This window comes from Aythya fuligula, chromosome 2 (assembly GCF_009819795.1).
Source record: "Aythya fuligula isolate bAytFul2 chromosome 2, bAytFul2.pri, whole genome shotgun sequence".
Taxonomy (NCBI): Eukaryota; Metazoa; Chordata; class Aves; order Anseriformes; family Anatidae; genus Aythya; species Aythya fuligula.
The window spans coordinates 119,480,552-119,485,833 of NC_045560.1; positions in this window are offsets into that span (position 1 = coordinate 119,480,552).

The window sequence follows — 5,282 nt, forward strand, 5'->3', positions numbered from 1 at the left end:
GGACTACAAGAGTTTAATTCTCCCTGAGACAATGTTGCTGCAGAAGATTAATTCCTCATGTGCCAGATCTCTCATATCTAAGTGCCAAAGGGGCCTCTGACACTGAAAAAATTCTCTCTTACAGATGGCCATGAAATCAGCTGTGAAACTACCTTGACCTTCTGATAGCTTTTGATAGCAGTTGCACAATGGGCTCTAGCCTTAAAAAAAAAAAAAAAAAAAAAAAAAAAAAAAAGGAGATAATTCTGAGAGACCGGTAGTTCTCTCAAGGCACAAATAGTATTTGAGTATTAGTTCATTTTTACATTGCCAAACACCTTTTTAGAGGACTCAAGGGTCACTGAAGCTTAATTCAGTTCTATATCCTTCTACATACATCTGCAGCTGAAGAACTGACATTTCCTCCAGTTTCTCCTCTTTATTAGTCTGTATTTCAAGCCAAAATGAAAACAAACAAACAAAAAAACTCACTATGCCATAATTTTCCATATACACTCTACAGATTTACTGCCATTTGCCTTTTTCTGTCCCATAGTTTATTAGAATAATGTCCCTTTAAGCCATTCTTTCAAACGTGAAGCAAAAGACTGAAAAGGTACAGAATGCCAAGCAGGAAGCCATAAGATGCAAACATATACTTGGAGTTTAGTTCAACCAGAACCAGTGAACACAATGCAGAAAGTCTTGCTGATACTGCAGCTGAATCTATTCTTCCCATATATAAATTGTACAGATTACAGATTTTCCTGTATGGGATTCAGGCCACATATCACTTGCTGGTAAGAGAGAAAACAGCACAGTGAATTAAATACTCTTAGATATTTCTCTGGCCGTATCCACTACAGAAAGATAATAGAATGACTATGTTTTGAAACATATAACTCAGAAAATTTTCCTCAGTTTAAATCTGTTTATAAACCAAGCCTTTCATAAAAGACTTGGATTCTGATTATATTCTGACAGGTATGTAACCCAAACATTTCCTTCATGAAGAGTGAAAGTCCTTTTCTATGAGTTCTTACATAGGGATATAATACAAACCCTAGCCTGACTCAGAAATATTTGCCTTACTTCTACAGCACTTCTGTCACACAGTAAGGTACATATGCTTGTAAGGCTTGAGCTCAGAATTACAGGATAAGAGTTACTCCAAGAACATCTTCTGTATATAAAATATACACATGGCATGTATTTGTGTTGGTTTTGCTTTCAAAAGCTAAGGGCAGAATTCTCAGCCCTCCTCCAGTTACCCTTACTTAGTCAATAGTCATGGAAGTTAGTTCTGATAAGGGATTTCAAAAGAAGGAAGAAATGAACAGCTTTAAAGCCAGCCAGGAGGCAAGGCCACACTCTGAGAAGCACAGATAGAAGTTACGAAGCCAGGGTCACTGGCAAGTGGATGTCTCATATATCACAAAAAAAATAACTGTAAGGTCCATGAAGGGCTTTGACGCTGCAGGCAAACATGATGCGTGAGAGCAGTAAACAGGCGTGAGAGTCAGGGAATGAGACAAGGCAACAGTTCAAGCCAGGACAAGCGAGAAGAGAACATGGGCCAGCAGAAGAAGTTAAGTAGGAAAAAGACAGATCACCAGGGCCATGCAGGCGTGTGGAAGTGGAGGGCTCATACACAATGCCCTCTGCCACTGGTTGTAGCCCACTGCCCCACTCTTCATGTGTCCTGCTCATGATCTTCCCCTGGCACGCTAAGGCAAAGGTCATTTGCTACAAGCTACAGATTTGGCTCAACTTGTACTTACCAGGTAAATTTTTTCAAGTTCCATTGGAAGGGCATCTCAACCCCAAACTGTGCCAATGTGAAGCAGTCCATTATTTTCCTACAAGACAAACTCCTTGTCAAGCACAAACTTAGACCAGCTTCATTACATATGCCTTTTTAAAACCTGTATCATCAGCAGGCATTTTTTTTAAGGGTGGCTTATTTTACTTTTGCTTAAGTACATTATTTGCCAATGCAAACTAAAATGACCTAAGCACTGTTACACACACCCTTCTGCTAGTTAGTGAAACATTTAAAACCCTATCTGCTAAAAATCATACTCAAAGTGCATTGTCTTGCCTCTGTCAGACTTACTTGTGCAGTGTTGGTCCAAAGGAGATATCTCTTCTAGGACAGAGTCCAACTAAAACAAGGTCAGAAAAGAGTAATAAGGAAAAGCAGAGGTGCAGACTGGCTCACAGAGAAGGAGCACTGAATATGACAGGGCTCTTCAGCTTGGGAAAGAGAATACAAGGAATATGACTGACACATATATAATCCAGTAGCATAGCAGCTGAGTACAGATCGGTTAGTGGGTTTTCTAATATGGTAGCATCTCTGGAAGCTGATAGAAGCCATATTAGAAATGAAGAAGGTGATTTTTCATGCAACAGCTGACAGACCTGTGCAATTCACTGCCAAATGATGGCTCCAGGGGAAAACTGGCTAAGTAGCATAAGGAGAAATCCACGGTGTTACTAAACAGGCAGAAATCATATACATCAGCTGCAGATGGCTGGAGAACAGGAGAGTATCAGCAGGGATAAACATCTGGCCTTACCTGCAGGTGGCTCCTCCTTGGGGCTGGATGATATTGGGTTTGGATATTATAATATATATATAAATATTATATCCAATACTGAGCTTGGATATTATCACACAACTGGAACACTGCAATCGAGGGCTATAAGCTTTTCAGAGGAGATAGTCAGGGAAGGAGGAACAGGGGTGTTGCCCTCTATGTTAAGAAACTGATAGATTGTGAAGAGCTGCTTCTGAGAAACAGCCACGGACAGATTGAGAGCTTGTGGGTAAAAGTTAAGGACTGGCCCAATAAAGGACACCTTGTGGTTGGGCTCTACTACAGGCCACCTGATCAAGGGCCCAAGGCCTGTTGATGAGGCCTTACTGCTTCAGCTGTAAGAAGCATCATGCTTGTATGCTTTCTGCCTGATGGAGGAGGACTTCAACCAGCTGGATGTCTACTGGGAAAGCAGCACAACAGGCTGCAAGCAATCCGTGAGACTCCTGGAGTGCTTTGGGATAAATTCCTAGTCCAGGCATTAGACAAACTAACCAGAGAAGCATTATTGGACCTGGTGCTCACCAATGAAGATTAACTCATTAAAGATTGGAGGCAGTCTGGACTGCGGTGACCACCCTGAATTTCAGAAGAGTGACCTTCCAGCTATTTAAAGACCTAGTAGATGAGACTCCCGGGGACACTGTCCTTAGGGACAGAGGAACTGATTAGAGCTGGCAAGAACACTGCATCCCCATCTTTAGAAAGCAAGTAGGAAAAGCAGAAAACTGGCATGGCTGAGCGAGGACCTGCTGGTCAAACTGAGGCATAAGAAGGAAATGCACAGGCAGTACAAGCAGGGGCATGTGGCCTGGGAATGCCCTCCCACTGTAAGCAAAGAGCAGGTTTGAGACCACCTGGTGAAACTTAGGTTCAAGTCTACAGGGCCTGATGCCATGCATCCCAGGGTCCTGAAGAAATTGGCTGATGTAGTCACCAAGCCTCTCTCCATCATATTTGAAAAGTCCCAGCAGTCAGCTGAAGTCCCTGGTGACTGGAAAATGGGAACCATCACTTCTATTTTTAGAACAGAGGACCTGGGGAACTACAGACCCATGAGCCTCACCTCTGTGCCTAGGAAGATCATGGAACAGATCCTCCTGGCAGCAATGTCAAGGCACATACACGACAAAGATCCGAGATGATCTGAGACAGCTAGCATGGCTTCACTAAGGATATATCGTGCCTGACCAATATGGTGGCTTTCTACGATGGAGTGACTGCATCACTTGACAAGGGAAGACTGACTGATGTCATCTACCTGGACTTCTGTAAGGCCTTTGACATGGTCCCACATGACATCCTGATCTCTCAGTTAGAGAGAGATGGATTTGAAGGGTGCACCATTCGGTGGATAAGGAATTGGCTGGATGGCTGCTGCCAGAGAGCTGCAGTCAATGGCTCTATGACGAGACGGAGGCTGGTGATGAGTGGTGTCCCTCAGGGGTCTGTCATGGTACCAGTCCTGTTTAACATATTTTTCAATGTCATAGTGGGACCGAGCGCACCCCCAGCAGAAGGAAGGGACACCACTGAAATGGATTTGGACAAGCTTGAGAAGAGTGTCCACGTAAGTCTAATGAAGTTCAGCAAGTCCAAATTCTTTGCTCAGTGGGTGGTGAGGCACTGGAACAGGTTGTCCAGAGAAGTGGAGGTGTTCAAGACCAGGTTGGATGGGACTTTGGGTAACCTGATCTAGTGGGTGTCACCTCTGCCCACGGCAGGAGGATTGGAACTAGATGTCAAGATCTCTTTCCAACCCAAGCCATTCTATGATTCTATGTAAAGAATAACCATATTGTTCGTACACAAAACTATTCTTTGTATTTCACTTGAAATGTAGTATTGTTTCTTTAGGAGTATAATAATTCCCAAAATATTTCACAACCCACAATTCAACTCAGCACAAGGCTGTTGCTAAACAGTTTGTGTTGAAAGATTTTTGTTTTATGGCTTTTTCAGTGTCGAAATACTAAGGTGACGTAGTTTCTTAATTGCAGATGCAGTTATACCTATGTAAGTGCTAGAATTGGTGTTATCTTTGTATTTTTAAAGCATTATAATTAGAAAGTGATAGATAAAAAAAAAATCCTGGGTAATGACAGTATTTAATAATTTTGGTTATATCAGATGGGAGAGTATGTGGGATTCAGGACACAATTAGCTTTAAGATTTTTGTTTGTAATAGATAGGATTTGTTGTTGGACGGTGGTTGTCCTATTGCCACCTGTATGGTCAGTCCTGCATCCAAATTCCCTTTATTCCGCATTTCCAATCTGACACTTCTTAAAACTCCCAAGGCCATTTTGTGTTCCCATGAGGCCATATAGCCTGGTAACCCAGCACGCACTGATGCAAATGAAACAAGGCAGCACAGCAGACAAACACCAGAGCAGATTGTGTTAAACACAGCTAACATCAAAACCAAACACCTCGCAGGGGGGCTGCGAACAGGGCGTGCATGTATACCGCTATAACTCTGCCACTGCCAGTAGACATGCTACCAGGTAAGCCCACAAAACCACGATTTTATTATCTGGGAATTCATATTCCTGTAAGGAAGAGGGCGGCGGGCGCCCTCCCCCGGCTGCCGGGCCGGGCCCGGTGCTCGGGGCGGGCCGGCTGCTGGCGGCAGTTCCGGCGGAAGGCGGCGGCCGCGGGGCTGCGGCGTGGGCCGGGGATGGTGCAGGAGCCGCGGGG